The sequence below is a fragment of the Symphalangus syndactylus genome, chromosome 12 (genome assembly GCF_028878055.3).
Source record: "Symphalangus syndactylus isolate Jambi chromosome 12, NHGRI_mSymSyn1-v2.1_pri, whole genome shotgun sequence".
Taxonomy (NCBI): domain Eukaryota; kingdom Metazoa; phylum Chordata; class Mammalia; order Primates; family Hylobatidae; genus Symphalangus; species Symphalangus syndactylus.
Window position 1 is genome coordinate 95,316,132 of NC_072441.2, and position 27,974 is coordinate 95,344,105.

The 27,974-nt window shown below is 38.2% G+C and overlaps 1 protein-coding gene across 4 annotated transcripts in view; it reads left to right on the plus strand.

The window, feature by feature from the left end:
* The window catches only part of POU2F1 (POU class 2 homeobox 1), a 210,888-nt gene that overhangs the window by 84,164 nt on the left and 98,750 nt on the right, over positions 1 to 27,974 (plus strand). The window contains exon 1 of one of the 4 annotated variants that reach the window (XM_063625103.1): positions 2,001 to 2,101. The exons of the other annotated variants lie outside the window; for them this stretch is intronic. The gene's annotated coding sequence lies outside the window, so the exon portion shown is untranslated. Of the gene's footprint in view, positions 1 to 2,000; positions 2,102 to 27,974 lie in introns of those variants that run through there. 4 annotated transcript variants of the gene reach the window in all.

The following is a 27,974-nucleotide window of genomic DNA, read 5'->3' on the forward strand; positions in this document are numbered from 1 at the left end:
TTGTAAAACCAATCTGAAGCCAGTACAGCCTCTTTGCCTTTGCCAGCTGTGCATGTTGCTATGGAAACTCAGTAGGGACTAGCAGGATTACTGTTGTGAGGACCACACCTGGTTTATTTGCATCCAGTTTAAGTTGGGGGAACATTTCAAAAGAATAAAAGGTCTCAAGATGTGCCAGTGGACAGCAAGAAAGAGCTTGTTAGTTTGTAACCATCATATTGGAAGGGTGGGTAGGTTTTTCTTACTCCTTACAGTTCCTGGTTGGGAGGGTTTGGTGCATGTATTAAAAATTTGTTTTGTGTATTCATTTCTCTCAATTTTTCGCTATTCCTTATGGTGTTTTTTTGGTTCTGTGTGCTTTTTGTTTTAGGTATTTCTTCTTGTAATTTAAATATTTTTTTCATTCTCTTAAAGAACTTAAAGTATGGGCAGATCAAAATTTTTTAAGAGGAAAGAATTTAATTTCTTTTCAGTTGTATTATGTAATAAAATGTCTTAATAAGGTTTTGATCACTGTTAGCTATGGTAGAATTTTATGTTGATCTCTGATTTTAAGTAGTATGAACCACTATGCTCCCCTTCACTCACAAAAACAACTCCTTCCCCCCGCCCCCCCACCCCCCAGACGGACCTTGCTCTGTCACCCAGGCAGGCTGGAGGGCAGTGGCGCGATCTCGGCTCACTGCAACCTCCGCCTCCTGGGTTCAAGCGATTCTCCTGCCTCAGCCTCCTGACTAGGTGGGATTACAGGCACACGCCACCACACTCGGCTAATTTTTTTTTTTTCTTTTTCTTTTTCTTTTTTTGAGACAGCATCTCACTCTGTCACCAGGTTGGAGTGCAGTGGTGCGATCTCTGCTCACTGCAAGCTCTGACTCCCTGGTTCAGGCGATTCTCCTGCCTTAGCCTCCCGAGCAGCTGGGATTACAGGCATGCATCACCACGCCTGGCTAATTTTTGTATTTTTTAGAGATGGGGTTTCACCATGTTGGCTAGGATGGTCTCCTTCTCCTGACCTCGTGATTCGCCTGCCTTGGCCTCCCAAAGTGCTAGGATTATAGGCATGAGCCACTGCACCTGGCCAACAACTCCTTTTTAAGAAGACACTTTGAACTGCATTTGATTTTGTTTGTACCATTGCATCTCAGCTGTTCAGATTCATGAAATAGGAGCATCACTGAATGTATAGAAAAAAGTTATGTGGGCCAGTTATATGAGCACTGAGTATGGATATATAAAATTTACATCGTTTTCATTAATTAATTATACTACTCAATCAGTTACACTGACTTATACCAGTTATACTAATTATGCTAAATCAAAAATAGCTATAATAGTACAAGTATATGTTAAATAAGAGTCATAGCTTGTACCATTTCTTCTTTATTGGTTTATATTGTTTGAATTCTAGCTATCAGGATTCTGAGGCCTCATGACAGAGGGGGATGGTCAACCAGTGATAGTGAATTTTCACACCTGTGTGTACCAAGTGTTGGTCTTTCTCATTTTCTAAATACAAAATATAATCTTATATCTTTTTTCAGAATACATCTGTAGCAACCTGTATGGATCTATTGCTATCTATATCATCTATCTATGTATATATATAAAGCCAATAGATACTTGTATTGTATATTGGGGGAGGCTAATGTCAAATTTGGAGATCAGGGTTTTTTTTTATGTTAGTGAAATGCACCCTTTTAAAAAAACCTGAGTAGGCTGTTTTATCCAGCTTCATGAAAGAATAGCGCCATATGACACATGTTCAAAGAACTTTCTGATTTATCTCCATGGTCCTTTAGTAAGGGCAGGTACTAGTTATTTCTGTTTTGTAGGTGAGGAAATAGGTACGAGAGGTGCCTGCCTAAGGCAGCTAATCTAAATGTGTCCTGATGGATAGTCTGGTGTCCCCCCACTGTGTGTAATTGTTCTCTCTTTAAGTGTTAGGTTATTTTATACAGCTTACTCAGTTTTGCCTTTTTCTCTTTTTGTGTTCATAGACTGGAAAAGTAAGAAGAGCTTTCCTGCCTTTTTAATTACCAAACTACTCTCAGTTTTCAATGAATCAGTTCAAAGAAAGAATGCAGTCTTTCTATACCTGGTAAATATTTTCTGCTAAATAAAGCTGTTAATTTAGTAGCATCTGATAAATCCAGGTGTTATGATGATTGCCTTTAATTTTGTGGAATGACTATTAAAATGACTTATCAAATATTTTTTTTTATTTTTAACTCTGAAATTTGTTTGATATTTATTAATATGATGGAGTGATGCTTGGGATGCCTGCGACCCAGCCAGCAATGGAAAATAGTTTAGGATTGGTCCTAGTTCTTAGATTAGACTCTGGTCTCTTCTGAAAAAGTTGTGAAATCAGTGGAAATAGGGTATATAAATATATTTTTATATTATCTTTATTCTGTGATGATCTATCATTAGCATTAATCCCTGTATGATAGTTTAATAGAAGCACTTTGTAAATAATGATTTTATAAAATTAATGTAGTAATGAGAGCATTACATTTTACCATTTTACAAATTACCTACATGAAGATTAAAGAAGTAACTTGCGAAAGAAGTTCAGCTAGCTAGTGTAGAACCGAGATCAGACTCCAGTTCAGAATCTACATCTCACTCCTAGTCTAGTGCCTTTTTTATATTTTTATTTTTAAGTACTTTAAGTATAAATGTACATGTCTAAGAGAATAAACAAACCATAGTGATGTTTCACATGGATTTTTCTTTTGCTATAGCTTATAGTTACAGTGTTACTGTTAACAGTATTAACCATTAATTAACTGATATGTGCCTTTGAAACTTTTGTACGTATTATTTTATTTAAACCTATGAAGAACTCTTGAAAGTATTACTGTCCATTTTACAGATGAAAAAACTGAGGCTCAGAAAGGCAATCACATAGCTCAATATGCTAGAACTGGAGTTTAAACCTAGTTCTGTGTTATTTCAAAGCACGTTCCTAAACTGTTTAGCCTGCTTATTTTTTAAATGAAAATTTATGTGATCACAAATTCAACCCATCTCATGTTAACTAACACTGATTGTGGAATCATTTCCTCTCTTAATTCACCGATCCAAAAATCTCAGCATTTTAGAGAGAGGTGAGGTAGTGTTGAGAAACCATATATTCCTCCATAATGATTTTAACTAAGGGAATCATAGTATTTTTATAATGTAATTCAAAGATATGAATCTTATCCCCCTTTAAAAATGTTTATGAAATATTTGTATATCGTAAACTATGTTGAAGTTCAAGTAAACTAATTTGGGCACGTCCAAAGGGATATTTTGTGTGACTGAACATTTATCTCATGTTTTTGCTTTTTATAGTTGATAAGCAATAATTTTTCACAAGACATTTTAAAAACGCTTTTCAAAATTAGCTGACACCTTTAATAAAAAAAAATGATGTTATAGGAAGAGTACTATTCAGAAATTAATATAACATTTCACATCTGACTGGCCTGGGGTTAAATAAAGGCTTATTATCATGAATGAAACTGTAATGATGAAAGTGCAGAAAATTTCTTCTTAGTAAAATAGCCAGAATGTCTGAGTTTGCCAAAACCAGGAGAATCTTTGCTTTAAAACCTGTTGCATTCCCTGAAGTTCACCTTTCCTCAAGAATCTTTCATTAAATTACCACCACCACCTGGCTGGCCAAAAGAGGGTGGGGACATGGAGAATGTAGGCAATTTTTTTTTTTTAAGCGGGATCTCTCTCTGTTGCCCAGGCTGGAGTGCAGTGGTGAGATCTCCACTCACTGCAGCCTCCACCTCCCAGACTCACGTGATCCTCCCACTTCAGCCTCCTGAGTAGCTGGTATTACAGGCATACACCACTACACCCAGCTAATTTTTGTTTTTTTTTTTTTGTAGATACAGGTTTTTGCCACGTTGCCCAGGCTGGTCTTGAACTCCTGAGCTCAGGCAATCTGCCTGCCTCGGCCTCCCAAATTGCGGGGATTACAGGCATGAGCCACTGCACCCAGCTGAATGTGATATTTAAAATACCACTTTTAATAGCTCATATCATGTAACTGTTTATTCCTGGTAAGGCGTGGAGATCTTATAGCAAATAATTTTTACTTAACATGCATTTTAGCCTATGCTATTCAAAATGAGAAATAAGGTACATTCGATTGCCTAGTGCCTTTCTATTTTGGGCAGTCATATTTAGGACTTTATACAAGGTGAGAAGCATTAACAGATAGTACTTTGATTTTACTTTTTAGTAAAACTCTTTCACCTAAAGTTTATAAAGATGATGTGAAATTTATTGTGATTATCTGTCATTATGGAAAGATTACAAAGTTGATTACCCTAAGTACACTTCCACCACTCATCCTCTGAGTAGAAGGGCAGGAGGGTGGGGCAGGGCTGGAGCAACCAACATTTCCTGGAATTCCTACTCTGCTGGGCATATGCTAGACGTGTTCACATGTATTATTTTATTTTTAGTATACATAGAAGTGTAGAAGTATAGGAAGTAGGGGAAAAAGAAGAAAAGCGTTGTGCATGGAATTATTCCTTCCTTTTTGTTTGAATGGTCAACTCGTTAACCCTCCACATTCTTTCTTCATCTGCTTTTGGCAGCAGCAAATAGAGTTGATTGTTTCCAGTCTCTGAATCATAACTACCTGGGATTGCTGTATAGTGTTCAACTGGCCAGAGGTGCTTTTTTAAGTTTTCAGAAGACAACATTTATACTTCTTAAAAAATGTTATTTGAGGATTAAAACATGAAGACAAAAGAAGAAAAAGAAAACCACTAGTACTTCAGACATGTTCAGATAGTCTTAACACTATTAAGACTCTATTACTGTGTACAGTAAAGATGATTTTCTGGCCTGTGGATTAAAAAGCGTGGAAATACTCAAGAGCATCACTTAAAATTTTTTCTTGTACTAGGAGAAAATGTTTGACAGTTGTATTTATTAAATATTTATCAAGATATAATACCATTATTTTTATAATTCCTGATTACTTTCAAAATAACATATTTTAAGGATAATCTTGGGAGATGGCATAATTCTCATTTTTCAAATGAGAAAATTAAGGTTCAGATGTTAGATTAGTTTTTTAGTAATGCCGTAACAGGGTACTACAAACAACAGAAATTTATTGTCTCTCAGTTCTGGAGGCTAGAAGTCCAGAATAAGGTATTAGTAGGTTTGGTTCTTTCTGAGGGCTGTGAAGCAGAATCTGTTCCATCCCTCTCTTCTTGTCTTCATCTGTTCTATGTCTGTCTCTGTTCAAATTTCCCCTTTATATAAGGACAGCAATCATACTGGATTAGGGCCAATCCTAATGACCAGATCTTAACATTTGCAAAGGCCCTATTTCTCACTAAGGTTGTATTTACAGGTATAAAGGGTGTAGACTTTAACATCTTTTGGGGGAAGGCACAGTTCAATCCATAACAGATGTTAAGTCCTTTCCTCTCTTAAATAGTGTCTCGTAAGTAGGAAAGTTCGACACAGCACATTGTAGTGCCACTAAAATAGTAGTTTTAAAAGAACATGACAGTATAATACCACATTTAAAATTCATTTTCTAATATTGTCTTATGTCTGGGGAGATTTTATTTTAAATTAACTAAGTTTCTAAAATATTAACAGAATTTTGGGTTGTAATGGTTTCAAACTTTTTCTTCAAATAGTAAGTAAGTGATGACACCAACTATGTAAAGTTATTCAAAACCCAGTGCTTCGATCTGGCTTTAAGTCTGAACTTCCATTAATAAAATGTAGACTTTTAAAATGTGGACTCCTCTGTAAGATCTTGAAATGTCCATCAGAATACCGTTTAAATTGTTGCAAGAGCAGTCTGACAGTGGAATATCTGTACATTTCATATTTATGTAAAAATTGTGGTTTTACCAGTGTTAATACACATCTTGTGACTAGGGATTTCTGAGTGTTGGAGAGGTCAAAGCTACACTAGGATAACCCAAAAAAAACTGTATAGTGGTTTGTTCACTTGTTTCCTTTTTCTTTCTTTGCTGTTTTTTTAAATTTTAAAATAATTTGAGAATTACAGAAAAAATGAAAGAATAGTGCAAACAACTCATCCTGGAACCTTTTGAGAGTAAGTTACTGACTTGATGCTCTGTCACCCCCAACTACTTTAGTGTTCCTACAAAGAAGGACATTCTTCTTCATAGCCACAATACAAACATAAAACTCAGAAAATAAACATTGATAGATTACTATCGACTAATCTGTAGACCCTATTCAAATTTTGCCGCTTGTCCCCAAAATGCCCCTTACACCAAAATAGTCCAATCCAAGACTGTGCATTGGATTTAGTTATATCTCTTTACTGTTGTTCAATCTGGAATAGTTCCATAAGTCTTTTTGATTTCTAGGGTCATGGCACTTTGGAAGAATACATTTTGTGGAATGCTTTTGAATTTGGGTTTACCTGATGGTTCCGCATGATTAGATTCAAGTCATGCCATGCCATGCATCTTTGACAGGAGTGTCACAGAGTGATGCTGTATTCTTATTGCATCCTTTCAGGTGGTGCAAAATTTTTATTTGTTTCTTTTTTTTTTTTTTTTTTTTTTAGACGGAGTCTTGCTCTGTCGCCCAGGCTGGAGTGCAGTGACACGATCTCGACTCACTGCAGCCTCTGCCGCCCGGGTTCAAGCAATTCTCCTGTCTCAGCCTTCTGAGTAGCGGGAACTACAGGCACACACCACCATGCCTGGCTAATTTTTCTTTTTTTTTTCTTTTTTTTTTTTAATTTTATTATACTTTAAGTTTTAGGGTACATGTGCACAATGTGCAGGTTTGTTACATATGTATACATGTGCCATGTTGGTGTGCTGCACCCATTAACTCGTCATTTAGCATTAGGTATATCTCCTAATGCTATCCCTCCCCCCTCCCCCCTGCCCCACAACAGTCCCCGGAGTGTGATGTTCCCCTTCCTGTGTCCGTGTATTCTCATTGTTCAATTCCCACCTATGAGTGAGAACATGCGGTGTTTGGTTTTTTGTCCTTGCGATAGTTTGCTGAGAATGATGGTTTCACCATCATTCTCAGCAAATTTTTCTATTTTTAATAGAGACGGGGTTTCACGATATTGGTGATTCTGGTCTGGAACTCCCAACCTCAGGTGATCCGCCTGCCTCGGCCTTCCAAAGTGCTGGGATTACAGGCCTGAGCCACCGCGCCCGGCCTGTTTCTTGACTGATTATGTTACCTTTGATCGCTTAAGGTGTTGTTTGTCAGTCTTCTCTTCTGTAAAGTTGTGCTTCTCTTTGTAATTAATAATTATTTTATGGGGAAACTGTAAATTTCCATCACCAAGTTTTCATTTAGTAGATTTAATAGTGGTCCTCTCTCCCTCCCTTCCTCCTTCCCTGGTCTCACTCTGTCACCCAAGCTAGAGTACAGTGGCATAATCGTAGCTCACTGAAGCTTCAAACTCTTGGGCTTAAGAGATCCTCCCACCTCAGCTTCCTGAGCAGCTAGGACTACAGGTGCATGCCACCACACCTGGCTGACTTTTCAATTTTTTGTAGAGACAGGATCTCACTATGTTGTTCAGGCTGATCTCAAACTCCTGGACTCAAGTGATTCATCTGCCTAGGCCTCCTAAAGTGCTGGGATTATAGGCATGAGCCGCCATGCCTGGCCTTTTGTTATTTCTTGACTGAACTTATTGCTGTGATGGTTTTCAAATATTGATTTCCTAATTATATTATTCTACATTATTTGGAATCCTACTATAAGGAAAAACTTTCTCTTCTCTTTATTTATATCTGTATGGACTCATGAATTCCTTTAAGCAATAGTTATAATTCATTCATTTTTTTTTTTTCTTATCCAGGTTGTCTAAAATTTGGCTAATGGGAATCCCTTCAAACTGGTCTTGAATCTTTTTCACATATTCCCATAATTTTTTAAAGTGCTTCCACTAATAGTTTTTTTTTTTTTTTTTGAGAATCCCTGTTTTATTAATAGTAGAAAGTAGCATTTAGAAGTCAAGATGTGGGTGCCAAGTATGGTTATTGCTGTAGGGGTACTATTGCCCCGAGGCACTCCATGGACAGAACTAGAGAATAGAATATATGTATATGTGTGTGTATTTTACTTAAAGCTGTGTTTATTTCTGCATTTATATATTTTGAAAACCATTGACTTTATACCAAAACTTCTGATTCCAATTTAGTATTATAGAGTTGATTCTAGTTTTTTTCTCTAAGGTTTTAGTTCCTTTCCCCAACAGTGGTACACTTAACTCTCATTATTCTTAAAATAATTACTTACTACAGTTTCTCTCTCCATATAACCAGTCTCCTCGTTGCTTCTCCCCACTCACTTTCCTAAGCTTGGATGCCTGCCTTGCTCAGCCCTATCTAATGACTTTTGGACTGAATTATGAAAAAAAGTTCATTTTTAATGACAAATATTAAAGTAAATTGGACAAATTTGCTTCTACTACACCACCTTTGGTTAATTTGCTTCCTCTATTCTTATTTATTTTTAATTTGGAACCCTATTAGTTCCATGTTGATGTACATTCTTTGAGATTTTTTTAATTAAGCTTAATTAGGCATTTTATATTATCTTAATCCTACTCTTAGGAGCTGTTACATTTAAGGTGTTAAAGATAATTAGCTGGCTAACTAGAGATGCTCTGAACATTGATTATTTTTAATTTCAACACATATAATCAGTTTAAAATGAATTGCTTTCATTATATGAAAACATTCCATCATTTATGAAGAACAATTTCTGGTCTCATTTACCTCAGCCCTAAATTCTTTTCATAGAACATTATTTGTGAACAAATAATGCCAGAAAATAAGATGAATTCCAAAAAACTCAAGGAGTTACTATATGTGTGAAGATGATTTATGTGCAGATTTTTTCTTATTAGAATGGTCTAGGGATATTGATTAACTTTAGAAGTTGTTAGCAAAATATAAATAGTAAATATAAAAATAATTTTTAACTCCTGAACTGTTACAGAGGGGAAGAAAGGGGAATAAAGAAATTACATTTAATATTAAAAACCAGGAAAGAGGGGGAAGGGAGCTCCACAACTAAGAACAACTAAAGTAAATAAAAACTATAAAATGACATGATGGGAAGATGCCAAATATATCAGTAATCACAAAGGAAGTAGTAAATGGATTAAACAAACCTCTACTCAGATTGGATTTTTAAAAAATGAAAATCCTATCTATTTCTTTTCATAAGTGACATACCTAAAACCAAATGACACAGAAAAGATAATTAATGAATCTATGGAGCTATGCCAGTCAAATAGTATAAAAACAAAAGAGCTGTTATAACAGTAAATTCTGAGGCCAAAAAACGGAGGGAGGTAGATAAAGGAGAATAATTTTAAAGTGATAAAGGAACAGTTTACCAAGCAGAAATGTCCATGTACGTAAAAATGTTTAATATAAAATGCCTAATCAATAGACATAATTACCATGATGACAGAGATGTTAGGTTTATCTGACAAGGATTTTAAAGCAGCTGTCATAAAAATGCTTCAATGAGTAATTATGGACACACTTGAAACATGAAAAAAAATATGAAGTCTGAGCAAAGAAATAGGCCTCAGTAAATAGAAAATATAAAGAAAAACTAAATAGGAATTTTAGAACAGACAGTTACAATATCTGGATTAAAACTCACTGTGTAGGTTTACAACAGAATAGAGGAGACAGAGTGAACTGGAAGATGGAACAATAGAAATTACCCAATCTGAACAAGAAAGAGAAAAGAGAACAAATAATCAATGGACCGTTAGGGACCTTTAGGACTACAACAAAAATTCATCTGATTGCCGGGAGGAGAGGAGAAAGAGGGTGGGGCTGAAAAGTACTTTCAGAACACTGACTGAAAACTCTCCAAATTTAGTAGAAGACATATACCTATATAGATTTAAGAAACTGAGCAAATTTCAAACAGAAAAATTTCAAAATACAAAAAAAAACTCCAAGATACATTATAATAAAACTTATATAAACTGGAGACAAAGGAAAAATCTTGAAAACAGAGAGAAATGACACTTTACCTATGGGAAAAACAATTCCAGGGATAGTGGATTTCTTAGCAGAAACCATGGCAGCCAGGAGGCCAAGGCATATTTTTCAGGTAGAGAGAGAGCTCAAACTCCCCTAAATCTGTATCTAGCAAAAAGTATCCTTCAGGAATGAAGGGAAAATTAAGACATTGTTAGGTGAAGGAAAAGAAAGAAAATTTACCTCCAGCAGACCTACCCTAAAAGAATGACTAAAAAACAAAAGAGAAATGTAATCATGTTCCATATAACAATGTTTCAGTCAATGATGGACAGTGTATATAACCGAGATCCCATAGGTTATAATGGAACTGAAAAATTCCTATTGCTTAGTGATGTCTTGATGATTCTGGCCCTGTGTAGGCCTAGTCTAGTTTGGGTCTTAGTTTTTAACAAAAAAAATTTTTAAATAGAAAAAGCTCATAGAAAGGATGTAAAGAAAGAAAATAGTTTTTGTGCAGCTATACAATGTCTTTGTATTTTAAGCTACTATGGGTTATTACAAAAATCATTCATTTATTTATTTATTTTATTTTTATTTTTTGGAGACAGAGTCTTGCTCTGTCGCGTAGGCTGGAGTGCAGTGGCGCAATCTTGGCTCACTGCAGCCTCCACCTCCTTGGTTCAAGCAATTCCCCTGCACACCAAGTGTGGCTAATTTTTTTTTTGTTTGTGTGTCTTTTTTTGTTTTTTTGGAGATGGAGTCTTACTCTGTTGCCCAGGCTGGCGCAATTTTGGCTCACTGCAACCTCCGCCTCCTGGGTTCAAGCGATTCTCCTGCCTCAGCCTCCTGAGTAACTGGAATTACAGGCATGTGCCACCACCCTCGACTAATTTTTGTATTCTTTTAAATAGAGATGGGGTTTCACCATTTTGCTCAGGCTGGTCTTGAACTCCTCACCTTATGATCTGCTGGAGTTGGCCTCCCAAAGTGCTGGGATTACAGGCGTGAGCCACCGTGCCCAGCCATTTTTTTTTTTTTTTTTTTTTTTGTGAGATAGAATCTTGCTCTGTCGCCTAGGCTGGAGTACAGTGGCACAATCTCAGCTCACTGCAACTCCCACCTCCCAGTCTCCTGCCTCAGCATCCCAAGCAGTGGAATTACAAGCATGTGCCACCACACCCAGCTAATTTTTGTATTTTTAGTAGAAACGAGGTTTCATCTTGTTCGTTGTTGGCCAGGCAGGTCTCGAACTCCTGACCTGAAGTGATCTGCCCGCCTCAGCTTCCCAAAGTGCTTGGATTACAGGCGTGAGCCACCACACCTGGCTAAAAGTCAAATTTTTTTTAATGAAAAGTTTATAAATTAAATAACTTATAGTGAGCTAAGATTAACTTATTATTCAAGAAAGAAAAATATATTTTTATAAATTGAGTGTAGCCTAAGTGTACAAGCTTTCTCTAGTTGACACTAGTGTACACTGATGTCTTAGGCCTTCATTCACATTCACTCACAACTCCCTCACTGGCTCACCCATAGCAATTTCTAGTCCTGCAAGTCCCATTCATGGTAAGTGCCCTATACAGGTATACTATTTTTAATCTTTTATACTTTATTTTTACAGTATCTTTTCTATATTTATGTATGTTTAGATATTCAAATACCATTTTAGAAATACTTGTTGGAAATACGAATACCATTGTGTTACAATTGCCTACAGTATTCACACTAACATGCTGTATAGATTTGTAGCCTAGGAGCAATAGGCTATGCCATATAGCCTAGGTGTGTAGTAGGCTATACCATCTACTTTTTGTAAGTATGTTGACACAGTGATGAAACCACCAAATGACACATTTCTTAGAACATAGCCCCATTGTTAAACAAGGTATGACTGTATACTTGGTTGTAAATCCAACAAAACATGTACAGGATTTGCATGCTGAGAACCACAAAATGCTGATGAGAGAAATCAAGAAATATACAGAGTAAGGGAGAGATATATACTATATTCAGGGATTAGAAGGCTTAACATAGGAAAGATCAGTTCTCCCCAAATTGACATACAGGTTTAATGCAATTTCTATCAAAATTCTCACAGACTTTTTTCTAGACATGAACAAGATTATTCTCAAATTGATAGGAAATGCAAAGGAATTGAAATAGCTGAAAAAATTTTGAAGAAAAATAAAATAAGAAGAGTCAGTTACCCCAATTTCAAGACTTATTATATAGCCACAGGAATCAAGCCTGAGAGTGTTGGTGGAGGGATTAACACAGATCAATGGAACGGAATATTGAACCCAGAAATTGACCCAGAGATATATAGCCAACTTATTTGTGACTAAGGTACAAAAACAATTCAATGGAGTAAGGATAGTCTTTTTGACAAATGATTGAAGAAAAAAACAAAACAGGAACTCAACCTAAACCTCACATAAAAAAACAAAACAGAAGAACATCTTCAGGATGCAGGATTTGATGAACAGTTTTTAAACGTGACACCAAACATACAATCCATAAAAAATTTATGAACTGGCTTATCAAAATTAAAATATTTTGCTATGTGCAAACCTCTGTTAAGAGGATGAAAAGACATAGTCCACAGTGGGAGGAAATATTTGCAAAGAACATATCTGATAAAGGACTCCTGTCTACAATGTATAAAGAACTTTCAAAATTCAACCCTAAGGAAACAATTCATTAGAAAATGAAATTTTTGGATTTTTTTAGAACACCTGTAATCCCAGAACTTTGGGAGGCTGAGGCAGGTGGATCACAAGGTCAGGAGTTCAAGACCAACCTGGCCAAGATGGTGAAACCTCATCTCTACTGAAAATACAAAAATAGGGCTGGGCGCGGTGGCTCACGCTTGTAATCCCAGCACTTTGGGAGGCCGAGGCGGGCGGATCACAAGGTCAGGAGATCGAGACCACAGTGAAACCCCGTCTCTATTAAAAATACAAAAAATTAGCCGGGCGTGGTGGCGGGCGCCTGTAGTCCCAGCTACTCGGAGAGGCTGAGGCAGGAGAATGGCGTCAACCCAGGAGGCGGAGCTTGCAGTGAGCCGAGATCGCGCCACTGCACTCCAGCCTGGGTGACAGAGCGAGACTCCGTCTCAAAAAAAAAAAAAGAAAATACAAAAATATTAGCTGGGCATGGTGGCACGCACCTGTAATCTCAGCTACTTGGGAGACTGAGGCAGAGAATTGCTTGAACCCAGGAGGCGGAGGTTGCAGTGAGCCGAGATTGCGCCACTGCACTCCAGCCTGGGCGACAGAGCAAGACTCTGTCTCAGAAAAAAAAAAAAAAGAAAACTTCAAAAGAAAGAAATAGACATGTCACTGAAGAGGCTGTATGGATGGCAAATAAGCCCATAAAAGGGTGTTCAATATTACTAGCCACTAGGGAAATGCAAATTAAGGTCACCATCAGCTATCACTGCACACCTACTAGAATAGCTAAAATAAAAAATAGTGACAATACCAAATGCTAGTAGATTTGGAGAAGCAGATCTTTCTTACATTGTTTGTGGGAATGTAAAGTGTTATAGGTATTCTGAAAAATATCTGACAATTTCTTAAAAATGAAACAGTTCAGGCATGGTGGTTCTCGCCTATAATCCCAGTACTTAGGAAGGCTGAGGTGGGAGGATGGCTTGAGCCCAGGAGATCCATACCATCCTGGGCAACACAGGGATGCCCTGTCTCTACAAAAATAAAAATAAGCCGGGCATTGTGGTGTGCACCTGTGGTCCCAGCTACCTGGCAGGCTGAGGTGGGAGGATTACTTGAGCTCAGGAGGTTGAGGCTGTAGTGAGCTGTGATCACACCACTGAACTCCAGCCTGGGTGACAAAAGTGAGACCCTATCTCCAAAAAACAACAGCAAAATCCCTAAACCTAATACACATAGAGTTTGGATATTTGTCCCCACCCAGATCTCATGTCAAATTGTAATCCCCAGTGTCAGAGGTGGGGCCTGGTGGGAAGTGTTTAGATTATGAGGGTGGATCCCTCATAGCTTGGTGCGGTCTTGTTGATAGTGAGTTCTCACGGGATCTGGTTATTTTAAAGTGTGTGGCAACCCCACTCCCCAGTCTCTGTCTCTTGCTCCTGCTTTTGCCATATGGCATGCCTGCTCCTGCCTTCACCTTCTACCATGATTGTAAGCCTCCTGAGATCTCCCCAAAAGCAGATGCTGCTGTGTTTCCTATACAGCCCATGGAACCTGAGCCAATTAAACCTCTTTTCTTATGCATTACCCAGCCTCAGGCATTTCTTTATAGCAATGTAAGAATGGCCTAATACATACATATACCCTATGAGCTAGCAGTCTCACTTCTTTGCATTTATCCCAGAGAAATAAAAAATTATGTTCACATAAAAATATGTATACAGATGTGCTTTACATATTATATATGAGTCCTGTATCAGAAATGTGCTTTGCAGATATTTTCCCCCAGTGTGGACTTGTCATCCTCTGTACCTCCTATGTATGAATGTTTACAGCAGGTTTATTTTAATAACCTAAAACTTAGAAACAGCCAAAAAGTCCCTCAATAAGTAAATGCCTAACAGACAGTGAGACGTTGCTGAGCATGGTGGCTCACGCCTGTAATCCCGGCTACTTGGGAGACAGAAGTGGGATGATGGCTCTTGACCAGGAGTTCAAGACCAGCCTGAGCAACATAGTGAGAACTTGTCTCTAAAAAAAATTGTTTTTTGTTTGTTTGATTGATTTTTAATTAGCCAGGTGTGGTGACCTGCTGGTAGTCCCAGCTACTTGGGAGGCTGAGGCGGGATGATCGATCGAGCCCAGGAGTTCGAGGCTGCAGTGAGCTATGATTATACCACAGCACTTCAGTCTGGGCAACAGAGAGATACCCCATCTCTTAAAAAAAAAAAAAAAAAAACCCTGAAATTAAAAAGCAAGCAAACTGTGGGACATCCATACCATGAAATACTTAATATTCAACAAGAAAAAGGAATAACTATTGATACACACCAAAGCTTTGTTGGATCTCAAAGGCATACATAATGCCGAGTAAAAAATGCCAATCTCAAATGGTCACGTTACTATATGTTTCCATTTGTATAACATTACCAAAATGACCAGTTATAAAAGTGGATAGCAGATTAGTGGTTGTTAGGGATTAGAAATAGCCAGAGGGATAGGAGTTGATGTGACTGTCATGGGGTAGCAGGACGGAATTCTTTGTGATGAAATAGTTCTGTATCTTGATTGCAATGATAGTTACATAAACCTGCACATGTGACATTAAAATGATGTAGAAGCATACTTTATATCAAGATCAATTGTTTGGATTTAATATAATAGTGTAGTTACATAAGACGTAACCAGTGGAGAAATTAATGAATGGTACATGGGACCCATCTTTGAAGATTCCTTTGCATTTCTAGTAATTTCCAAATAAAAAGTCAAAAACAAAAGAGAGGGATATCATAGTTGCTATAGGATTTCAGAGGAAGAAATAGTTCCTTATAACTAGGAGAATGAGGGAAGACCTGAGGCCATCGCTTTTGAATAGTTTTTATAGGATAGGTAGACTTTTCACGAAACAATACGGGGAAAAGAAGGGTAGTTTAGACAGATCGAGGTTAATGTTTATGGAATGACTGCCACTGTATTATTATTATTAAGAAATGTTAGTAACATCTGATTAGTCTGAAGAACACTTTAATCAATTTAATGAGGAGGAATGTATCTTTAGATTTTATATCTGATATAGAACTCTGAAATATTTGTTATCCTTGTGGTGTCACAGATTCTGGAAGCCTGAGTGTAACAGATAAAGAGAGAAAACATAAATTACCAGTATCAGAAATGAAACGGAACAGTTCAAAAAATGGGTAGGAATAATCAAAACTGCTTGGGTTTTAAACAAAACAAGGCTTATTTTTTCTTGGATTTAAGAAATTGAATCAGAGAAGAACTCACATTTTATTTGTTGAAATAGGATAACTCTAATATTATTTTTATTTTTTTGAGATGAAGTCTCACTCTGTCACCCAGGCTGGAGTGCTAGGCTCACTGCAACTTCTGCCTCCCATGCCTCAGCCTCCTAAGTAGCTGGGACTACAGGCGCGGACCACCACACCTGACTAAATTCTTGTATTTTTAGTAGAGATGGGGTTTCACCATGTTGGCCAGGCTGGTCTTGAACTACTGACCTCAGGTGATCCCCCTGCCTTTGCCTCTCAAAGTGCTGTGATTAGAGGCATGAGCCACCATGCCTGGTTAGAACTTTAATATTAGACAACAATGTCAAGACAAATTACTATGTGGTCCTGTGTTAAAACTCTGTAGTGACCTATTCTTTTTCTCCCTGGAATGTTCACAGTTTGTCATTACACCTTTTGGTGATTGCTTAATATTTCTATTATTCAATTACAAGCCTTCTGAAGCTTGTCCTTGCCGAGACCAGCTCAGTCGTGGAGACCCTAACCCAGTGGTGCTAGAGGAATTAAAGACACACACACACAGAAATACAGAGTGCGGAGTGGGAATCAGGGAGCTGACAGCCTTCAGAGCTGAGAGCCGTGAACAGAGCGTTACCCACATATTTATTGATAGCAAGCCAGTGATAAGCATTGTTTCTATAGATTATAGATTAACTAAAACAGGAAACAAAGGGATGGGCTCTGGCTAGTTATCTGCAGCAGGAACATGTCCCTAAGGCACAGATCGCTCATGCTATTGTTTGTGGTTCAGGAACACCTTAAGAAGTTTTCCATCCTTGGTGGGCCAAGTATTCCTTGCCTTCATTCCGGTAAACCAACAACCTTCAGCATTGGCGTCATAGCCATCAAGAGCATGTCACAGTGCTGAAGAGATTTTGTTTATGGCCATTTTGGGGGCCTGTCTATGGCCAGATTTGGGGACCTGTTCCCAACATGTCGCCCCTTTTTGTTTTTGCAAAACGATAAAAGCAAAGGTGGCTTTATCACAGTGAGCTACTTCTCGCAGGAGTCGGGATCTGCATCTGCAGACTATACACAGACAACACAGATTAAAAGCATGATCATCATTGAAATCACGGAGTCTCCAAGAGTTTTTATCCATTTTAACGGGTTAATAGCTGCTAATCATTTGCAGCTCCTTCAAGCACTCCAGTTCCTGGCATTAAGGTCAGGTGTGGCTGGGATTCTTTAAATATTTGTTCTTTTAATTTTGCAATATCCAAAGACAAGTTTGTAGAGTGTCCTTCTAGTTGCTTTTTTATTCTTTCCCAAATTTTGATCTTATTAAGAGCCATTAATAGTTTCCACAAATCCTTATGTTTAGCTCCTACAGTGGGCCATATCATCTGAGGTTGAGGTGCCACTAGACGGCCATGTTTTCAGATAATAGGAACTCTTGCCGTACTTCTTACCATTTCTACCATTTGACCATTTTGTTTAGACCAGCTGAACATAGTGTGGCCGTGGCACACAGACTGAGAGGTGCAGTTCAAGCTAAACATCCTCTTAGGAGACCAATCAATAATGATTCCATAGGAATTCGTTGCTCAGCACCTCTGCCTGTTCTGCAATGCAATCTTCCCAAACAAGTACGTTCATTTTTTCTGACCAGGTCCAATCCTGTTTACAGATTTGTTTTTGAGGGTGGTATGCCTCAATTATAAGAGCAGATTTATTATGGTAAATACTGAGACCAAAAAGCATGTGTAACTGTGTCATAAAGTGATTACGTCCAGGCATTATTTGCCAGCCAAGATTGATAGCGAGGGGGTAGGCAACTAGTGGCCTTTCTCAAACAGATAGGCAGACGTTCAAATCCTAAACAAATATTCATAACAGTTCTTTTCTCATGTGAGTGAAATGGGCCTCTAACATCTGTAGGACTGAGCATCCAAGAGCTATCATTAGTGTATGCCTCCACTGGGGGGGTCCAGCCAAGTTACAGGCCGTAGAAGTGGTGGAAAAGGTAAATATGCCCAATAAGTATAATTGTTCTCTGTGTCAGCCTTTGCTAAAGGAATACTCATGGCATTGGTGATCACCACTATCATAACTATCATTAAATTACTCATTGTGACTGGTTGTCCCACTTTCCTCAGGTTTTCTTCCGTCATCTGTGACAGCTTCTTGATCTGTCCCCAGGTAGGTGGCTGTGTTTGACGGGTGTTGCTCATGACAGTTGAGGTCCTCCTCAGTGTCAGTCTCGACATGGCTGCAACCTGGGGGTTTTTGGGATCCTCCCAGAACCTCTTCCTGGGTATCTGGCTCATAGTAAGGTTTCGGGTCTCTTGATGGTATCCAAATCGGCTGCTGGTTTTGGCCTGGAGAAACACAAGCATAACCTCTACCCCAAGTTATTATTTTACCTATTTCCCAACTTTTTGTTATCGGATCTCTCCACCAAACCAGTTGTTTTGCTTCTGTCTTTGCAGCTGGTTTCTGTAGATGCTGTTTAGCTGCTGATAACATCTGGGCTTTATAGGTAGGCTCAAAAAATTTAAAGTCAATAATGCTAGATTCAGTTGCATATGTGGTGTCCCGTAGTTCCTGTTTTCCCCCTTTTGCTTTTGCAACTGCTGTTTCAGGGAGAGATTCATTCTTTCCACTATGGCTTGTCCTTGAGAATTATATGGGATACCAGTAATGTGTTTAATATTCCATATAGAGAAAAATGTATCTAGAGCTTGGCTAGTATAGCCTGGGGCGTTGTCCCTTTTAATAGAAACTGGAATTCCCATCACTGCAAAACACTGCAAAAGGTGACATTTAACACAAGCAGAAGACTCTCCTGATTGGCATGTAGCCCAGACAAAGTGAGAAAATGTATCTACACATACGTGCACATAAGCTAGTCTCCCAAACGAGGGAATATGGGTGGTGACATCCATTTGCCAAAGAGAATTAGGTTCCAATCCTCGAGGATTAACTCCTCCTGTAAAAGATGAGGAATGCACCATTTGGCAAGTTGGGCATCACTTGATAATAGCTTTAGCTTCTTTCCAGGTAATGCTGTATCTGCATTTGAGACCAGAGGCATTAACGTGGGTTAAATTATAAAAGTGTCTGGCATTAGATATTGCAGTAGCAACTAGGTGATCAGCCATTTGGTTCCTGGCAGTCAAAGGTCCTGGAAGAGGTGTATGAGCCCTAATGTGAGTTGATGTAAATAGGGTGCATTCTACTCCTAACTGCCGTTTGCAATTGGGTAAATAAAGTCATCAGCTGCTCATCTGTTTGGAATCGTAGCTGAGCATTTTCAACTAACTGTGTAGAATGAACCACATATGAAGAATAAGAAATCACATTAATAGTCATATCAAAAGCAGTCAATACCTCAATTACAGCTACAAGCTTTGATTTTTGAGCTGAAATATAGGGCATCTGGAAAACTTTACCTTTCAAGCCAGAATAAGAAGCTTTACCATTACTAGACCCATCTGTGAAGACATTTTCAGCACCTTCAATTGGTTTAAATTTAGTTATTTTAGGGAGAATCCAATTAGTTATTTTCGAAAATTGAAACAGTTTTCATTTTAGGAAAATGGTTATAGAAAATACCCACAAAGTCAGCTAAGTGAGTTTGCCAAGTAAGACTATTTGTAAAAGCCTGTTGTATTTCTGCCTTTGTAAGAGGGACAGTAATTTTTCCAGGATCATATCCATGTAATTTAACAATCTGAGTTCTCCCATTCATTTCCTAGCATAGTAGCAATTTGATCCAAATAAGGAGTCAAAGTCCGTGAATTAGTATGTGGAAGAAAAAGCCACTTTACAAGATCTTGCTCTTGAACAATAATACCAGTAGGTGAATGCTGAGTTGAAAAAATTAGCAAATCTTGGTCGGGCGCGGTGGCTCACGCCTGTAATCTCAGCACTTTGGGAGGCCGAGGCGGGCGGATCACGAGGTCAGGAGATCGAGACCATCCTGGTTAACACGGTGAAACCCCGTCTCTACTAAAAATATAAAAAATTAGCCGGGCGCAGTGGCGGGCGCCTGTAGTCCCAGCTACTCGGGGGGCTGAGGCAGGAGAATGGCGTGAACCCAGGAGGCGGAGCTTGCAGTGAGCCGAGATTGCGCCACTGCACTCCGAGCTGGGCGAAAGAGCGAGACCCCGTCTCAAAAAAAAAAAAAAAGAAAAAAAAGAAAAAATTAGCAAATCTAGAGTCTTCTCTGGATCTACTCTATTTATTTGAGCCTTATACGCTTGCTTCTCAATTAGCTGTAACTCTGCCTCAGCCTCCTTTTTTAATTGCTGAGGGTTAGTGAGACTAGGATCTCCTCGAAGGATAGAAAATAGATTACTCATGGCATGGGTAGGAATGCCTAGAGCAGGTCGTATCCAGTTAATGTCCCCTAGTAATTTTCAAAAGTCATTTAATGTTTTCAGTTGATCCCTACGTATGGTAACTTTCTGTGGCACAATGGTAGTGTCATTTACTAAGGTCCCCAAGTAGGAGTAAGGAGTAGTAGTCTGAATTTGGTCAGGAGCTATAATTAAACCAGCATGAGAAATCGAATTTTGCAAGTGATCATAACATTGAAGTAATATTTCTCGAGTGGGGGCAGCACAAAGTATATCATCCATATAATGAATAATGTAACACCGGGAAAATTTTTTACGAGTAGGTTCAATTGCTTACCCTACATAAGTCTGGCAAATTGTTGGACTGTTTAACATGCCTTGTGGCAACACTTTCCTATAAAAACACTTAGCAGGCTGCAGGTTGTTTACCGCAGGAATTGTAAATGCAAACTGTTCACAGTCCTGCTCAGCTGAGGGGATAGTAAAGAAACAGTCTTTTAAATCTATGACTATTAAAGGTGAATTTTTCTGAATCATAGCAGGAGAAGGCAATCCTGGCTGTAATGCCCCCATAGGTTGTATAACTGAATTAATGGCCCTCAGATCTGTCAACATTCTCCATTTACCTGATTTTTTCTTAATAACAAAGACTGGAGAATTCCAGGAGGAAAATGTTGGAGCCATGTGTCCTTTTTCTAATTGTTCAGTTACTAAGTCCTCTAAAGCCTCCAGTTTCTCTTTACTTAGCAGCCATTGTTCTATCCAAATTGGCTTATCTGTTAACCATTTTAAAGGTATAGGTTCTGGAGGCTTAACAATGGCCACTATCAAAAATGATACCCTAAACCTTGGCAGGAACTTTGTCTTTCTGCTTGAAGTGGTTCCTTCAAACCTTGCAGATTTTTTCCTAGTACCATACCAGGGACATACCCCATTTCCTGCATCATATGTTGACTTTGAGGACTATATAATTGTTCTGGAATTAGAACTTGTGCTTCCCATTGCTGTAATAAATCTCTCCCCAATAAATTTATAGGTACAGAAGTTATAATTGGTTGAATAGTTCCAGGTTGTCCATGAGGCCCTTCACAATGCAAAATATAACTACTTTGATATACTTCAGAGGCTTTACCAACTCCAACTGTGTTAAATTGAGCAGGTTGAATTGGCCACACGGACGGCCTGTGCTGTAGAGAAATAATTGAAATGTCCATTCCTGTATCTACCAAACCTTTAAATTCTTTACCCTGAATAATTATTTCACAGGTAGGACGTTTATCAGTAATTTGATTCACCCAATAAGTTGCTTTGCCTTGTTTATTTGTGCTTCCAGATCCTCCTGTTCGTTTAGTTTCACTTTTCCCCATTTCCACATATGACACAATCAGGAGCTGTGCTATACGCTCTCCTGGCTCTGCTTTCCAGGGAACAGAAGTAGATATAACAATTTGAAGTTCCCCATTGTAATCTGAATCTATGACTTCTGTATGTACTTGCACTCCTTTTAAATTTAAACTAGACATACCTAGAAGTAATCCTACCATCCTCGCTGGCAAGGATTGACAGACTCCTTTTGGCACTTTTTGCAGGGGTTCCCCAGGCAGAAGGCTCACAGCTTTTGGGCAGCATAAATCTACTGTGGCACTACCAGCTGTGGCGCGGGACAGGCATTGTATAGGGGTGAGGGAATGGCCTGAGCCGGAAATGCCCTGGTTTGGGCGCTGCTTGCCGAGACTAGGTCGGTCATGGAGACCCTAACCCAGTGGTGCTAGAGGAATTAAAGACACACAGAAATATTGAGTGCGGAGTGGAAATCGGGGCTGACAGCCTTCAGAGCTGAGAGCCACAAACAGAGCTTTACCCACATATTTATTGACAGTAAGCCAGTGATAAGCATTGTTTCTATAGATTTAGATTAACTAAAACAGGAGACAAAGGGATGGGCTCTGGCTGGTTATCTGCAGCAGGAACATGTCCTTAAGGCACAGATCACTCATACTATTGTTTGTGGTTCAGGAACACTTTAAGTGGTTTTCTGCACTGGGTGGGCCAAGTGTTCCTTGCCCTCATTCCGGTAAACCAACAACCTTCAGCATGGGTGTCATAGCCATCATGAGCATGTCACAGTGCTTCAGAGATTTTGTTTATGGCCATTTTGGGGGCCTGTCTATGGCCAGATTTGGGGGCCTATCCTCAACACGTTCTTGTCTTCCCAATTCCTATGCCTGTGCCTGAAAGCACTTAGTAAATACTTGTGGAATCCATTAATGATTGAAATCAATGACTTGGCAAAACACTTTAAACTAGAATGAAAGAAAGACAGTTATAGAAGTAAAGAAACAGTATGGTAAGATAGGATCATATAGGATAGGCTAGACAGATAAGTTTAGTGAAATGATAAAACTTTAATAGAGCTACACAAAGATTTAAGCTTTTACAACCAAGAAATTCAGGATTGGATTTTGTAATAGATTTAGTTTTAAAGAATGCCAGATTGTTAGAGTGAACAGTAGATGAGCTATGTATATAGCTGTAAAAACATAATATAGCACAGGTTAAAAGAGTCCAGAAACATGTCACTTCAAACTGCTTTCTGGTGTAGTAGCTTTCTCAGTGGGCCACCACTTAAATGACTTGATGAGATTAAGTAACAGCCCATTCCTGTTTGATGCACTATCTGATTCCCTACAGCATGCTGAAGACTTACACCATGGTATGTCTACCAGTTGAGTTGTAAAGTTATTAAGAACCATTTACTTGTTTGTGCTCCCAATACTGTTCGTGCTAGTTGTACTAATTTTAATCACACTATTTATTTATTTATTTATTTACAGATGGAGTTTCTCTCTGTCACCCAGGCAGGAGTGCAGTCACATGATCTTGGCTCAATGCAACCTCCGCCTCCTGGGTTCAAGCATTTCTCACGCCTCAGCCTACTGAGTAGTTGGGACTATAGGTGCATGCCATCACGCCTAGCTAATTTTTGTATTTTTAGTAGTAATGGGGTTTCACCATGTTGGCCAGGCTAGTCTCGAACTCCAGAGCTCAGGTGATCCACCTGCCTAGGCCTCCCAAAGTGTTGGGATTACAGGCGTTAGTCACTGCGCCCAGCCTAATTACACAATTTAAATAACTATATAAACCAAGGAAAAGAATAGAAAAAGAAAGATGATGTTTCTGTGAAAATTAAGTTAAATGCTTTGGAAAGATTTGATAAAGGGTAATTGCTAAAAAATACTGAATTAGATGTGTGCAAGAGAGCTATAAAATAGTAGGGATAAATTATTCTAAAAAAAATAGAAAGAAAGGATTATGGACTCAGATTGCTTTATGTGTCTTATAATTCTTGTCCCACTTTTAAAGCAGTGTTTTTTAATCTATGAGACATGAAGTCAATTTAATAGGTTGGAGTCAACAATTTTTTTTAAAGAAATATTTTAGAACACATCGCAATACATTTATACCTGGAAAGAAGCATTGTTCTATGGAACTTTTCTTGAGTTTCTAATATTTAGTCTATACATATATGTACAATGTAAAATGTGACTTTCAGTGAAAAACTTAAAAATCTTTTGAGTTTTTTATCCAAACTCAAAGAAAAGGCTTTGGCCCAAAAAAATTGGTGAATGAATGCGTATTTATATGCTTTGGGTTAAAATACAATCATTATGTACATGTGTTTATGATATTTAAGTTGACCGTTTTGTTCAGCCAACCAACTACTGATCTCAGTCTCATGGGATAAGAATTTTTACGTATTTTATTTTACTTGTCTTCCTCTCATGCCCTCCGTATTGTGCCTGAGTCCCCAACCCCCACCATACCTCAGCTCTCTGTTTAGTAGCTATGTGACCTTAAGGGTCATTAACTAGGCCTCAGTTTACTTTTTATGAAGTAAGATTATCCTTCAGATTGCTTGTTATTTGGCAGTGCTTAATAGCCACGTTGATAAAGCACATTTCTTTCGTGGTATCTGCCCATCTAGATTTTTAGTAAATGACAGAAATTCCATTAAGTTATTCTAAAAGATTTTTTGTGGGGGGAGGGGACACTGAGAGCCCCATAATGCAACCTTAGAGGGTATCATTTACATAGTCTGTGATGTAGTTGACAAGAATGGTGGCAGTGCCAATACCTATTACTTGATTCTGAGTCTCAAATTTTCAAGTCCTGGAATGTTGTTTCATATTTGGTGGGCATTAGTAAAATTATTTTAGGCTGTGTGTGATGGGTTTTTTGGACTTTGTAAATAATTATTGATAATGCTTGAGGTACTAAGTATTTTTATTACTGAGAATTGAAATATCATTAAGTGTTTCCTGTAAGTAAGTTAATAGGACACTAAATTATTGGTAGATTGGAAAAGAGATGAAGGTTGGAAAGGATATTGGTGTACTGTTGAGATTGCCTGGTGTGAAAGCAATGGCGCTAAAAGATGCAGACACCTCCCATGATATAGAAAGGAGGTAACAGGCAATAATTTTTGAGTCAGACATTTCTGCTTGTTCAACTAGTTACACGGTCAGTACAGAATGAAGGGTACAAATGGCTATTCATATAGAACATGACCAGGCTGGATGTTAATGATTTAGTAAGGTAGAGTATAGGCCAATCTCAGTTCACTCTCACATAAAAGGTGTGTTTTAAAACACTAGTTTGTGATTTAGTTGTCATTGCCCTCAATTTCATTTCTAATGATACCTACACTGGCCCATAAGATCATGAGTATAAAAATATTTTAATACTAGTAGTGTTGGCTGGGCATGGTGGCTCACGCCTGTAATCCTAGAACTTTGGGAGGCCAAGGTGGGCGAATCACGAGGTCAGGAGTTTGAGACCAGCCTGGCCAACATGGTGAAACCCATCTCTACTAAAAATACAAAAATTAGCCTGACTTGGTGGCAGGCGCCTGTAATCCCAGCTACGCGGGAAGCTGAGGCAGGAGAATCGCTTGAAACCAGAAGGCAGAGGTTGCAGCAAGCTGAGATTGCGCCACTGCACTCCAGCACGGGCAAAAGGGTGAAACTCCATCTCAAAAAAAAAAAAAAAAAACTAGTAGTGTTAACTATGAATTCTGGGTCCTGGAAGAGCGTTTGTCCCCTCTTTTAGAAAAAAAAAAGGCTACATTTTAGGTGTAATTGTGAAATACATGAGTTTGAATTTGCCCTTTCCAGCTCCTTTTTATACTTCCATATGTTACTATTTCCTATTATTACTACCTTCTATGAACCCTTTGCCCACATTACCCCACCCCCAATCCAGGTCCTCTAAACATCAGTTATTTTATTACTTATTGGCCTCTTCTCTAGTAGAAACAACCATTGCCTCACTAATCAACTCCTAAACTAGGTGTTGAATGAAAGCAGTGGGATTGGATTAATTCATGCTCAAATGTGAATGACTGACAATCCCACAAACCTCTCAAAAATGATTTTCCTTTGTACAAAGGGTGTTCTTTCTAGGTTAAGTTTTAGTCTAATTGATTCTTTGCTATTATTTCAGACAGATGACCAAGTGAAATGGACATTTGAACTTTGTGGGAAAAGCTGTTATTTTCTCCTTTTGGACATAAATGTGCCATGGTTGTGGAGTACAGGCAAGAGATGGTGACAGTCCCTCTCCCAGTCCATCTGTAGAGGCTTGGACAAACTCCTGGTGTTTAAACTTCCCCTCTAAAATTAGTAGGGTACCTAGGTCAAGGGTGGCAGAAAGGAACTTTTCTTGCCTTTCCTTCCCACTGTAGCAAAGTGAGCTTTTTTTTCTGGGTGAGCTTTGCAGTAGAGGGGAAGGGGGTCCTACTCTAGATAGTAGCCTGTGTGGGCTGGTAAACTATAGCCTCCCTGCTACAGGTCTTGTGGGACTCTCTTAGCCTGAGGGGGAGGCTGTTTCACTAGGAAGGTGCTGCTTCTGTTGGGTACAGACACACTCCTTTGTCAGCAATGATTGTCTGCCTCCAAGTCGTCCTTAGCTAATATATGAAAGACCGCACTGGCAGTAGAAAGGTAGTTTAGAGATGTTGTTACATAAAGTAGAAAAGGGCAGATGGTAAGTTGCAGAAATATCCCATAATAAATGCAAACAATAAATTTTAAATTTCGTAAAGGTGGAAGAGGAGGCAAATAAACACTTATTGATATCTACTGTAATCTAGTCACATTCACCATTGCTTTTCATCTTTTCTCACCAAGGAGAATTTGTATAATCCAACATATTCTACCTTAAAAACTCATTTGAAATTTGTGTTCTCTTGTATAATGTATTCTTATTTTAATACAAATTGGTGTGAAATATTAAATAAGATTGATGCTTTCAAAAGATAGACATGTTTATCCAGTGACTTGATGTCTGCCCTGGCACAACTGCATCACATTCCTCCAGTCCACGCTCTTGTCTGAGAAGCATGAAAACATTTATCTCACAATAACCTCATGAAAGGGATATCATCATTTTATAGATGATAAAATTAAGGCTCGAAGAGGGAAGGAACTTAAACAGGTATTACAGGTACTAAATGGCTGTGTTAAGTTTCTCCCCCAAAGTCTCTCCTCATAAGCATTTTGTGATTCAGTAAAACAGAAAAACTAGTAATGCAGAGTGCTGATCCAAAAGTTTAAGGTTTTTGGTCCTCTGCTGACTTGCAAGGGAATCTTTTGAAAGGCCGCTTATTAAAATCTGTCTTTCATTTCCTCATATGCATGTTGAGTTTAATTTCAACCTTAATGTTGGGAAAAGGTACATACATATTTTAGAAATCAGGCATTTGATATTCTTGAAGACTAGTTATAAATAAAAACAATTATTAATGGGACGACACCTTTGAGAACTCTCCTCAAATCTCGTGCACTCTTCTGTGTATCTGTACACACCTGACTTTTAAACACAATGTCTTTGCTGCCATTTACTGGTTTCTTCACTACACTGAAAACAAACCATTCAGTCTGCTGCTTTACCACCTCTCAGCAATTCCCTACGTGTTTAACTCATCCATAATGCATAGGAATAGCCAAGAGCACAGATTCTGATATCAGAAAATTCTAGTTTTAAATCCTGACTCCGAATGACTAGTGTGACATTGGATAAAGTGTTTTAGTTCTCTGTGCCTCAGTTTCCTTACTTTAATAATATTTAAGGAAAAAAAGGGGTAATAATGCTTATTACTCCATGGAGGTTTTGTAAATCTTCTGAATTGTCTGTGATGATTAGGCTGTTGTCATTGTAATGCCTGAAAAATTTTGGATTGATGACTTACCTTGTAAATGTACTTTAAATTGAATAAACATATAGTTTAGTAAGGATTATATATATGTATGTATGTTCATTAAGTGAAATATACTTGAGAATACCAAGTAATTCCACAATTTACATGTCCTAACCTTTGACAATAGAGATTCTAAGTAACAAACTGTCTTCTTTCTACTTGAGATTTATTTTCATGGTGGAAGGATACTGCATAATATGTAGCATTCAACTAATCTATTCTGTTAACTTGGTAGTATAAAAATATTTGTAGGTAATGAATTTCTGTATTCTTTAAGATACTTTATATACCTTGCACTGCTTCTGGGTTTACTATTGCCTCTTCTTAAAATGGGACTTTCTCTTGACGGAAGTGTGTCAAGAATTGGAAAATTCCCTATCAGTAGACTAGCACCATCTTGACAGCCTTGTGTTCTGCTTCTA